Raw genomic sequence first — 13,147 nt, 5'->3', positions numbered from 1 at the left:
TAGACATCTATCACATAATATCAAACACGTTAAGAAATTAATATATCACATAATATTCATATGTTAAAAATATATAGTTTCCAACAAAAATGTTAAGCAATCATTTTTAAAGAAAACACGGTCGAAGTCCAGACTCACTAATGCATCTTAACAAACTCGATAAGACACACTAATGCAAATTTTCTGGTTCTCTAAGACCAACGCTCGGTATAACGACCCTCATTTTTCCATTCTATATTTTTCCAATATTAAATGCCCAAACAATATAATCAAAACTTAATGATTAAACTTTAATCAACAATTGTTAAGTATTAAGAGTTAGAAAACATATTAATTAACTTTGTGCAATAATTGACAAGTTAATAAAAGATGAAAATAATAAACTGTTAGTCGACACTCACTGCTAATTAAAATTTATGCATTTATGTAATATTATAACTGATAACCTATAAGTAATAAATAAAAATTGACATTTATATAAATAATAAAACAATTGAGAACTAAATATATACAAGTCATGAATTAGTAAAAAGAAAATAATACTTATCATGTAGTAAATGTAAAAAATAATAATAGTAATAATAGTAATAATAATGAGACTAAAGAATCTTAAACAATTACATCCTTATGTTGACTAAAAATTAAAATAATATATATATAAACTAGTACCACCTATTGTTGACTAAAAATTATAAAATAAAATAAAATCATTAATTAGAACATCCTTATGTTGACTAACACTCTAATACTTGCACTATATAAACTCCTAGTTTCTCATTCACAAATCACACCAAAATCCTCTCTCAAAAACAATCTCTCCCTCTCTTGTGGTATTCGGATCTTCAAGCTTGTTCTTCGTGTTCTTCAAGAATCTTCAAGGAGTTCTTCAAGATTTTTAAGGCTTTGATCTTCCATCTTCATCGTGTTCATCTTTTCTTTGTTAATTATCTTGAATCTTCAAAGGTATAACATAAACCCTAAACTATTTACATAAACTTTAATCTTTGTTAATTCATATTCATATTATAAACTTGTTATTCATAAGTATATACATAAACACTCCTAGATTTATATATACATATATACATGTAAAAAAAAATATTTTTATGTATATATACGAATTATATATACATATACATATTAAAACCTTAAACCCTAATACTATTTATACTAGTACTTAACATGTATACACTATTACTATTACTAGCACCTATAACCTACTACTTATATTGTAGCACAAAAATATTTTGGGATATGTATTAGAGATGTATAGATCTTCGAACTTTCTTGACGAATGGTTTCTACGAGATTCTAGGCAGAGGGTTTGGATTTCCGATTTAAAGGGTCCTATGGCTCAAGCCCCTAGATCTAAATTAGCCATTCGAAGGGAAAGGGGTGATTGGAAGCTTATCTAATACGGCAAGTATCCTAAAATGAAAAACACTCATAAAAGTAGAAACTCTATAGTCATAGAAACTTAGTAAAATAAGAAACTTTCTAAAAATGGAAACATTATAAAAATAGTAACTTACTAGGAATAGAAACTTAGTAAAACAAACTATACTTAAACACATACTTAAACTTAAACATGGGCAAAACACTTAACTACTCTTAAATGTCAATAGGTTGACTTTCCTGCTCACTCGTTCAACTCTTTATTCCGAGGAATAACTCTCTCTCTACTTACTAAGGTGAATTCATAGCCCCACTCTTTATTGCTAGCAAACTTATTTAACTTATTTGGGGTGAGACACATGCTTGCTTTTAAATTTTTAACATGCAATATTTTAATAACAGTTTTACAATATTTATATACGTGAATTCATAGCCCCATTTTTTACTGTTTCATAACTGTTTTATAACTTTTGGGGTGAGAATACATGCACAACTTTTATAACTGTTTTACACGTATTAACTATTAAACTGTGATATGTTGGGCTATGACCAGCAAGCCCCCAACCGATAAGTATAAACGATAACTTATTACGGGGTAAACTTGAAAGTCTAGTCTAAATATCAGTACTTACACGTATCTACTATTAAACTGTGATATGTTCGGCTATGACCAGCAAGCCCCCAACCGACAAGTATAAACAATAACTTGACACGGGGTAAACTTGAAAGTCTAGTCTAAATATCAGTACTTACACGTATCTACTATTAAACTGTGATATGTTCGGCTATGACCAGCAAGCCCCCAACCGACAAGTATAAACGATAACTTGACACGGGGTAAACTTGAAAGTCTAGTCTAAATATCAGTACCATCTGTTAAAACTATGCTATACCCGGCTATGTCCGACTAAGTCCCTACAGTGATATTTTTAAGTGCTGCGGCATGCTTATTTATTGGGGGTAGGCCTATCGGGAGTAACGTCCCCGATACATTTGACTAAGTCTTTGTATTACTTGATAATGAAATTAAACCGACAAGTAGAACTAACTTGTCATGGGGCAAACTTGAACGTTTAGTCTAAATATCACGCACTGGCATAACTTTTGGATCTGCGAGATCTACTTTTTGATCCTGCGGGAGATCAACCTTACAAATTAAATCTTGTGGTCTAAAACAAACGGTCAAACTTATTTGTTAAACCTATGAACTTCACTCAACCTTTTGGTTGACACTTTAGCATGTTTTGTCTCAGGTGCTGTTTGATTCAAGCTCTTATACTTACTGCTTATGTGATGCTACTTGGACATAGGATCAAGAGATATCGCATTTATTACTTCTGCATGTGAACATTTCCATTATTGTTATTCCTATCATTGTAACTACGTTTCATTTTCCGCTGCGTGCTCAATAAAGTTTGTTTTATCATCTAGTATTGTTCTCGTATATTATAATATGTTGGTTGATTTGATATTAAGTCACATTTCACCCAGGCCCTAACTGGGGGTGTGACAGATTGGTATCAGAGCAAACCAGGCTGTTATAGAGAACCAGGATTGCATTTTTATGTGTGCCTTACTTGTTAGCTAGGGTGCCTTAGCAATCTAGGAAACTATAACCTTTCCTGCCTTAGACTTAAAGCACTTAGGATTGTCGTATAATCTTAACAATTATGCTTTAATAAACTTGACTCAAAGATTCTAATCAAGGTCTCTTTCCTAATGATAGGATGTCAAGCTCAAGCATTAACAAGCCCAACAAAGCAACTCACAACCCTACCACCGAAGTAGGTGTTGGACACTCTTCAACTTCGAGACCAGTTCGAAGTCCTCTTTATAGTCCTGCTTCACCACCGCTAAATTATAGCCCGAATACTATTTTAGATTCACATGGGTCTCCTCAATACTACCCAACTCCGAGAACCCAAGATAAGGGAAAACGGCATGAAGAAGTTGGTCCATCAAGGAAGAGAGCCCGATCTCCTTTTTATGATGGTCCTAAGTATGAAATCATGAGATTACGAAACAATACCGAGAGAAACATTGGAGGTCTACTTCGCCACATGGAAAGAGTGGATCGTCGAATGAAGAAACTTATGAAAGAAAACGTCGAGCTAAGAAAGGAGTTGCTGATGCTAAAGTGCGAGGAAGAACGCAACACTCGCTGGGGAAAGCAATCACTTGCTTACCTCAAGGAGGATGTTGATGTCCGAATGAAAATGGAGAAAGGTCGAGTCGACGAACAACTTGCCATAAGAGAGTACAACACTAATGCCTTAAACAGTCGTGTTACCAACCTTTATGACAACTTCGAATATCTCTATGAGAAACAAAAGTCGAAAAATGAGAAAGTTGAGGAGTTTATGAAGAAGGTTGGAGACGAAATATGAAGACTACTTCAATCTTAATATTTCCTAGTTATTTTTCCTATTTTCCATCTATGTAAAGGCTGTGCCTTAAACAATTTCTATTTCCGAATCGTGTAATAAAGGCTTATTTAATGCCTCGTTCTAATAATATAAAGTGTTTTATTAATATCATGCGATATCAATACTTTAGTTTATTCATACTTGTGATTACTCAAACTTATAACTTGTTAAACTTATCAAACATATGTTCACTTTTATGTAGTGACATCATGGTTCGTTCAGCTGCACCTACCGTTAACAACGTTGTGTTAACTACTGAGCAATTCCAACAGTTACTCGCTGCTGCCCAAGGCAACGCCCAAGCTAATCATGCTAATACTCAACCAAAACCTTGTTCCTACAAGGACTTTACAAACTGTCACCCTCCCGCTTTTAAGGGAAACGAAGAAGCTGTCGAACTAGTTCATTGGTTCGAAAAGATGGAATCTATTTTCCGTATTTGCAACTGTGGTGATGATGATCGAGTAAAGTATGCCACTAGCTCGTTGGGTGGTAATGCTTTAACTTGGTGGACTGCTTATGCCAAGTCCGTAGGAATTGATAATGCTAATGCAATTCCATGGGACGAACTCAAAAGTATGATGGTCAACAAATTCTGCCCAAGGAGTCAAGTTCAGAAGCTTGAAGCTGAGTTCTGGGAACTCAGGGTCAAGGGTACTGACATTGAGAATTATACCAATCGTTATCTGGAGCTTTCTACTCTATGTCCTGAAATGTTTCCTACTGAAGCTAGAAGAATTGAGCGGTATATTGAAGGTCTTCCCGAGGATGTTCAAGGGAATGTTATTGCTGCTGAGAAGGTTACTTTGGATGCTGTGATTCTCATGGCACAAAATCTCATGTTGGCCAAGAGAAGAAGGGCGTCGGCCAATAAGCAAGTTGAAACCAAGGGTAATGATGGTAAGAGGAAGTTTGAGCCGTCTCAAGGTTCTAATCAGAATGTTAGTAAAAAGCTTATGGATAGTACAAGTACGAATTATAAGGGCACTTATCCTTTTTGTGTTCGTTGTGAAAGGCATCACCCGGGGCAGTGCACTGCCACTTGTTCGTTGTGTAAGAAAGTGGGACACGTAGCTAAGACGTGTAGGACTCCTCCAAAGAATAAATCTATTGTTCCTGCCAAAGCTCCTCCTACTTGTTATACTTGTGGGGAAAAGGGACACATTAGTCCAAATTGCCCTAAGAAGAGAGATAATCCTGCTACTGGAGCCAATACTACTGCTGCAAAGGGTCGTGCATTTGTTATTACTGCTGCTGAAGCCCGAGATGAAGATGAGGTCATCACGGGTACGTATCTCGTCAATAATTGCTACGCAACTATTTTATTCGATACTGGTGCCGACCGAAGTTACGTATCTAATGAATTTTGTACCCTATTTACTGAAAAGCCTCAACCCTTAGAAACTAAACGATTAGTAGAAGTAGCCAATGGAAAGATCATGAAAGTTGATAAAATTTATAAAAACTGCAACCTAATCTTAGCCAGCAAAGAATTTAAGATAGACCTTTTGCCGGTCGAGCTAGGAAGTTTCGATGTCATAGTTGGAATGGATTGGTTACGTCCATTAAGAGCTGCGATCATGTGTTACGATAAAACCGTTCATGTTCCATTAGGAAATGGAGAGACTCTTATTATCCAAGGTGAAAAGAGTGGTTCCAATCTCAATATTATCTCCTGTATTAAAACCCGCAAATACCTTATGAAAGGTTATCCAGCTATTCTAGCCCACGTTAATCTGATTGAATCGAAAGAGAAGCGAATTGAAGATGTACCAGTAGTTAAAGACTTTCCCGATGTGTTTCCCGAAGATCTTCCGGGTATTCCACCTCCTCGACAAGTTGAATTCCAAATTGATTTAACTCCTGGTGCTGCTCCTGTTGCTAAAGCACCATACCGTTTAGCACCTTCCGAAATGAAGGAATTATCCAACCAACTCCAAGAACTATTGGATAAAGGTTTCATTCGTCCAAGCTCGTCCCCTTGGGGAGCTCCTATTCTGTTTGTTAAAAAGAAGGATGGTACATTAAGGATGTGCATTGATTACCGTGAACTTAACAAGCTTACTATCAAGAACCGTTATCCGTTGCCACGTATTGATGATCTATTTGACCAACTTCAAGGGTCAAGTGTTTATTCAAAGATTGATTTAAGATCCGGTTATCACCAACTCAAGGTCAAGGAATCCGATATTCCTAAGACTGCTTTTCGCACTCGTTATGGGCACTATGAATTCTGTGTCATGCCTTTTGGTTTAACTAATGCTCCTGCCGTGTTCATGGACCTCATGAATCGTGTTTGTAAACCGTATCTTGACAAATTTGTCATCGTATTCATTGACGACATCTTGATCTATTCGAAGAATGAGAAAGAGCATGAGCAACATTTGCGCATAATTCTTGAACTCTTACGAAAGGAACAACTTTATGCTAAATTTTCTAAGTGCGAGTTTTGGCTCAAAACCGTACAATTTCTCGGACATGTTGTTGATAGAAACGGAATACATGTCGATCCAGCTAAGATTACTGCTATTCAGAACTGGGAGATACCAAAGACTGCAAAGCATATTCGTCAATTTTTGGGACTTGCCGGTTACTATCGAAGGTTTATAAAAGATTTTTCTCTCATTGCCAAACCTCTTACAAAGCTGACTCAAAAAGGGAAGAAATTTGAGTGGTCCGAAGAACAGGAATCTGCTTTCAAGATTCTGAAGGAGAAGTTGACCACAGCCCCGATTCTTTCTTTACCTGAAGGTACCGATGACTTTGTTGTTTACTGCGATGCCTCAAAGCATGGCTTTGGTTGTGTTTTAATGCAACGAGAGAAGGTTATCGCCTATGCATCTAGACAGTTGAAGAAACATGAAGTAAACTATACCACACATGACCTAGAGTTAGGTGCCGTGGTATTTGCATTAAAGATATGGAGACATTATCTCTATGGTAATCACTTTACGGTGTACACTGACCATAAAAGTCTTCGACACATCTTTGATCAAAAACAGCTGAATATGAGGCAAAGTCGATGGCTCGAGACATTGAACGATTATTATTGTGAGCTGAAATATCATCCTGGCAAGGCGAATGTAGTTGCCGATGCCCTTAGTCGAAAAGACGATATTAAACGTGTTCGTGCTTTAAACCTAAAAATCAAATCGAATCTTATTTCACGAATCTGTGAAGCTCAATTGGAAGCTATTAGACCGACACTTATCGAAGGTGAAGGACCTATTGGTTTTGAGAACCAACTTCAAGTGAAAGCTAATGGTATACGGTACTTTGGCAATAGAATCTGGGTTCCTCGTTTTGGTAATCTTCGCGAACTAGTCTTGGATGAAGCACATAAGACTAGATATTCTATCCATCCCGGTTCCAGTAAGATGTATCACGATGTGAAGGAATTCTACTGGTGGCCTAACATGAAAGCCGATATTGCTACTTATGTTAGTAAGTGTCTCACTTGTTTGAAAGTCAAGGCCGAACATCAAAAGCCTTCTGGCCTGTTGACACAACCCGACATTCCGTAGTGGAAGTGGGAAGGTATCACTATGGACTTCGTTACTAAGTTACCTAAGACTTCGAACGGTAACGATACTATTTGGGTCGTAGTTGATCGTCTTACTAAATCTGCACATTTCATACCGATCAAGGAAACCGACAAGATGGAGAGATTAGCACAGCTTTATATTAAAGAAATCGTCTCACGTCATGGTGTTCCTATCTCGATCATTTCTGATCGCGATAGTCGATTTGTTTCTAGATTTTGGAAAACTTTACAATCTGCTCTTGGAACTCAACTCGACATGAGTACAGCTTATCATCCGCAAACCGATGGTCAAAGTGAACGAACCATTCAAACTATGGAGGATATGCTACGTGCTTGTGCAATCGATTTCGGCAAAGGATGGGATAGACATCTACCTTTGGTTGAATTTTCTTATAATAACAGTTATCACTCCAGCATTAAGGCTGCACCTTTTGAAGCTTTATATGGACGGAAGTGTAGATCCCCTTTGTGTTGGGATGAACTTGAGGACAGACATTTAACTGGTCCTGAAATTATTCACGAAACTACCGAAAAGATCGTTCAAATCAAGCAACGTTTAGAAACTGCCCGTAGTCGACAGAAAAGCTATGCCAATAAGAAACGAAAAGACATCGAATACCAAGTTGGAGATAAAGTCATGTTGAAAGTATCCCCTTGGAAAGGTGTTGTCCGCTTCGGTAAGCGAAGTAAACTCAGTCCACGATATGTTGGACCATTCACAATCACTGAAAGAGTCGGTCCCGTGGCATACCGATTAGAACTGCCAACCGAACTTAGTCAAGTACATGATGTGTTTCATGTCTCAAATCTTAAACGGTGTCTTGCCGATGACACACTCGTTATTCCTCTGGATGATGTCCGCATTGATGAGCAAATGCACTTCGTTGAAGAACCTATAGAAATCATGGAAGGAGAGGTCAAACAAACGCGTAAAAGCAATATACCTATCGTTAAAGTCCGGTGGAATTCGCGTAGAGGCCCCGAATATACCTGGGAACGCAAAGACCATATGAAACGGAAATATCCCCATCTCTTCTCAACTGCTGATGCAAACGAGAAAACTACCTAAAGACTTCGGGACGAAGTTTTCAATAACGGGGAGGTACTATAACGACCCTCATTTTTCCATTCTATATTTTTCCAATATTAAATGCCCAAACAATATAATCAAAACTTAATGATTAAACTTTAATCAACAATTGTTAAGTATTAAGAGTTAGAAAACATATTAATTAACTTTGTGCAATAATTGACCAGTTAATAAAAGATGAAAATAATAAACTGTTAGTCGACACTCACTGCTAATTAAAATTTATGCATTTATGTAATATTATAACTGATAACCTATAAGTAATAAATAAAAATTGACATTTATATAAATAATAAAACAATTGAGAACTAAATATATACAAGTCATGAATTAGTAAAAAGAAAATAATACTTATCATGTAGTAAATGTAAAAAATAATAATAGTAATAATAGTAATAATAATGAGACTAAAGAATCTTAAACAATTACATCCTTATGTTGACTAAAAATTAAAATAATATATATATAAACTAGTACCACCTATTGTTGACTAAAAATTATAAAATAAAATAAAATCATTAATTAGAACATCCTTATGTTGACTAACACTCTAATACTTGCACTATATAAACTCCTAGTTTCTCATTCACAAATCACACCAAAATCCTCTCTCAAAAACAATCTCTCCCTCTCTTGTGGTATTCGGATCTTCAAGCTTGTTCTTCGTGTTCTTCAAGAATCTTCAAGGAGTTCTTCAAGATTTTTAAGGCTTTGATCTTCCATCTTCATCGTGTTCATCTTTTCTTTGTTAATTATCTTGAATCTTCAAAGGTATAACATAAACCCTAAACTATTTACATAAACTTTAATCTTTGTTAATTCATATTCATATTATAAACTTGTTATTCATAAGTATATACATAAACACTCCTAGATTTATATATACATATATACATGTAAAAAAAAATATTTTTATGTATATATACGAATTATATATACATATACATATTAAAACCTTAAACCCTAATACTATTTATACTAGTACTTAACATGTATACACTATTACTATTACTAGCACCTATAACCTACTACTTATATTGTAGCACAAAAATATTTTGGGATATGTATTAGAGATGTATAGATCTTCGAACTTTCTTGACGAATGGTTTCTACGAGATTCTAGGCAGAGGGTTTGGATTTCCGATTTAAAGGGTCCTATGGCTCAAGCCCCTAGATCTAAATTAGCCATTCGAAGGGAAAGGGGTGATTGGAAGCTTATCTAATACGGCAAGTATCCTAAAATGAAAAACACTCATAAAAGTAGAAACTCTATAGTCATAGAAACTTAGTAAAATAAGAAACTTTCTAAAAATGGAAACATTATAAAAATAGTAACTTACTAGGAATAGAAACTTAGTAAAACAAACTATACTTAAACACATACTTAAACTTAAACATGGGCAAAACACTTAACTACTCTTAAATGTCAATAGGTTGACTTTCCTGCTCACTCGTTCAACTCTTTATTCCGAGGAATAACTCTCTCTCTACTTACTAAGGTGAATTCATAGCCCCACTCTTTATTGCTAGCAAACTTATTTAACTTATTTGGGGTGAGACACATGCTTGCTTTTAAATTTTTAACATGCAATATTTTAATAACAGTTTTACAATATTTATATACGTGAATTCATAGCCCCATTTTTTACTGTTTCATAACTGTTTTATAACTTTTGGGGTGAGAATACATGCACAACTTTTATAACTGTTTTACACGTATTAACTATTAAACTGTGATATGTTGGGCTATGACCAGCAAGCCCCCAACCGATAAGTATAAACGATAACTTATTACGGGGTAAACTTGAAAGTCTAGTCTAAATATCAGTACTTACACGTATCTACTATTAAACTGTGATATGTTCGGCTATGACCAGCAAGCCCCCAACCGACAAGTATAAACAATAACTTGACACGGGGTAAACTTGAAAGTCTAGTCTAAATATCAGTACTTACACGTATCTACTATTAAACTGTGATATGTTCGGCTATGACCAGCAAGCCCCCAACCGACAAGTATAAACGATAACTTGACACGGGGTAAACTTGAAAGTCTAGTCTAAATATCAGTACCATCTGTTAAAACTATGCTATACCCGGCTATGTCCGACTAAGTCCCTACAGTGATATTTTTAAGTGCTGCGGCATGCTTATTTATTGGGGGTAGGCCTATCGGGAGTAACGTCCCCGATACATTTGACTAAGTCTTTGTATTACTTGATAATGAAATTAAACCGACAAGTAGAACTAACTTGTCATGGGGCAAACTTGAACGTTTAGTCTAAATATCACGCACTGGCATAACTTTTGGATCTGCGAGATCTACTTTTTGATCCTGCGGGAGATCAACCTTACAAATTAAATCTTGTGGTCTAAAACAAACGGTCAAACTTATTTGTTAAACCTATGAACTTCACTCAACCTTTTGGTTGACACTTTAGCATGTTTTGTCTCAGGTGCTGTTTGATTCAAGCTCTTATACTTACTGCTTATGTGATGCTACTTGGACATAGGATCAAGAGATATCGCATTTATTACTTCTGCATGTGAACATTTCCATTATTGTTATTCCTATCATTGTAACTACGTTTCATTTTCCGCTGCGTGCTCAATAAAGTTTGTTTTATCATCTAGTATTGTTCTCGTATATTATAATATGTTGGTTGATTTGATATTAAGTCACATTTCACCCAGGCCCTAACTGGGGGTGTGACACTCGGATACCAACTGAAATGTCCCGTTCTTATTGATTAAAAACGTTCCATATTAATTGATTTCGTTGCGAGGTTTTAACCTCTATATGAGACGTTTCTCAAAGACTGCATTCATTTTAAAACAAACCATAACCTTTATTTCATCAATAAAGGTTTAAAAAGATTTACGTAGATTATCAAATAATGATAATCTAAAATATCCTGTTTACACACGACCATTACATAATGGTTTACAATACAAATATGTTACAACAAAATAAGTTTCTTGAATGCAGTTTTTACACAATATCATACAAACATGGACTCCAAATCTCGTCCTTATTTAAGTATGCGACAGCGGAAGCTCTTAATAATCACCTGAGAATAAACATGCTTAAAACGTCAACAAAAATGTTGGTGAGTTATAGGTTTAACCTATATATATCAAATAATAATAATAGACCACAAGATTTCATATTTCAATACACATCCCATACATAGAGATAAAAGTCATTCATATGGTGAACACCTGGTAACCGACAATAACAAGATGCATATATAAGAATATCCCCATCATTCCGGGACACCCTTCGGATATGATATAAATTTCGAAGTACTAAAGCATTCGGTACTTTGGATGGGGTTTGTTAGGCCCAATAGATCTATCTTTAGGATTCGCGTCAATTAGGGTGTCTGTTCCCTAATTCTTAGATTACCAGACTTAATAAAAAGGGGCATATTCGATTTCGATAATTCAACCATAGAATGTAGTTTCACGTACTTGTGTCTATTTTGTAAATCATTTATAAAACCTGCATGTATTCTCATCCCAAAAATATTAGATTTTAAAAGTGGGACTATAACTCACTTTCACAGATTTTTACTTCGTCGGGAAGTAAGACTTGGCCACTGGTTGATTCACGAACCTATAACAATATATACATATATATCAAAGTATGTTCAAAATATATTTACAACACTTTTAATATATTTTGATGTTTTAAGTTTATTAAGTCAGCTGTCCTCGTTAGTAACCTACAACTAGTTGTCCACAGTTAGATGTACAGAAATAAATCGATAAATATTATCTTGAATCAATCCACGACCCAGTGTATACGTATCTCAGTATTGATCACAACTCAAACTATATATATTTTGGAATCAACCTCAACCCTGTATAGCTAACTCCAACATTCACATATAGAGTGTCTATGGTTGTTCCGAAATATATATAGATGTGCCGACATGATAGGTCGAAACATTGTATACGTGTCTATGGTATCTCAAGATTACATAATATACAATACAAGTTGATTAAGTTATGGTTGGAATAGATTTGTTACCAATTTTCACGTAGCTAAAATGAGAAAAATTATCCAATCTTGTTTTACCCATAACTTCTTCATTTTAAATCCGTTTTGAGTGAATCAAATTGCTATGGTTTCATATTGAACTCTATTTTATGAATCTAAACAGAAAAAGTATAGGTTTATAGTCGGAAAAATAAGTTACAAGTCGTTTTTGTAAAGGTAGTCATTTCAGTCGAAAGAACGACGTCTAGATGACCATTTTAGAAAACATACTTCCACTTTGAGTTTAACCATAATTTTTGGATATAGTTTCATGTTCATAATAAAAATCATTTTCTCAGAATAACAACTTTTAAATCAAAGTTTATCATAGTTTTTAATTAACTAACCCAAAACAGCCCGCGGTGTTACTACGACGGCGTAAATCCGGTTTTACGGTGTTTTTCGTGTCTCCAGGTTTTAAATCATTAAGTTAGCATATCATATAGATATAGAACATGTGTTTAGTTGATTTTAAAAGTCAAGTTAGAAGGATTAACTTTTATTTGCGAACAAGTTTAGAATTAACTAAACTATGTTCTAGTGATTACAAGTGTAAACCTTCGAATAAGATAGCTTTATATGTATGAATCGAATGATGTTATGAACATCATTACTACCTTAAGTTCCTTGGATAAACCTATTGGAAA

The sequence above is a fragment of the Rutidosis leptorrhynchoides genome, chromosome 11 (assembly GCF_046630445.1).
Source record: "Rutidosis leptorrhynchoides isolate AG116_Rl617_1_P2 chromosome 11, CSIRO_AGI_Rlap_v1, whole genome shotgun sequence".
In the NCBI taxonomy this organism is placed as follows: domain Eukaryota; kingdom Viridiplantae; phylum Streptophyta; class Magnoliopsida; order Asterales; family Asteraceae; genus Rutidosis; species Rutidosis leptorrhynchoides.
This window is presented reverse-complemented; position numbering follows the sequence as displayed.